The following is a 786-nucleotide window of genomic DNA, read 5'->3' on the forward strand; positions in this document are numbered from 1 at the left end:
TGAAAAACACAAAAGTGGGGTATTTTCACTCATCCAACTATCTTGCAAACAAAAGACTAAATTATGCAACCATCCAAAAATCATGTTGAAAACATAAAAGCAAGAATCACAAGGACTTTTCAAGATTGTAATGTGGTCGGGTGAACAAACAAGGGATAATTTCTAAGGCTAACCGAAACAAAAATTGCTCAAACCTAAGGGAGTGATCAACTCACAAAAGTTCAAACACAAAATTTCAATCAAACTTCATCCGAATCTCAAATTTCTCCAACCAATCACACACTTATTAACACAACATTATTCCATACTATTTTTGTTTTCTTTTTCAAAACTTTTTATCTTTTTTCTTTCTTTTTCTTTTTACTTCTTTTTCACATTTTTTTCTTTTCTTTTTCTTTTCTCTTTCAACCTCATAGCAATAAATCGATAAGTGTACAACCATTCTCTCCCCAACTTGAATTCAACCACATCATAATATGAATACTCCCTACTGTAGCGGTAAAAATGTGACTCGAGCGCAATCGCGCATTCGAAGTACAACAGAGTCGCCACCGAACTTTATTTATTCCAAGAAGGAAAGGGAAAATATCGATAAAACCCACAAAGAGAAATGAAATGGATAAGATGGTCGTTCGTAACCAAATTAGGGTTCGGGAGTCGGTTAAGCAAGGGGAAGGTATTAGCACCCCTCACCTCCATCGTACTCGATGGGACCCATTTAGTTGGTTTCGTGTTTGAGTGTTAGCGTAATGTTTGTGTTCTTTAGCTTAGTAATCGAGAAAAGAT

This window comes from Vicia villosa, unplaced genomic scaffold, assembly GCF_029867415.1.
Source record: "Vicia villosa cultivar HV-30 ecotype Madison, WI unplaced genomic scaffold, Vvil1.0 ctg.000034F_1_1_3, whole genome shotgun sequence".
NCBI lineage: Eukaryota > Viridiplantae > Streptophyta > Magnoliopsida > Fabales > Fabaceae > Vicia > Vicia villosa.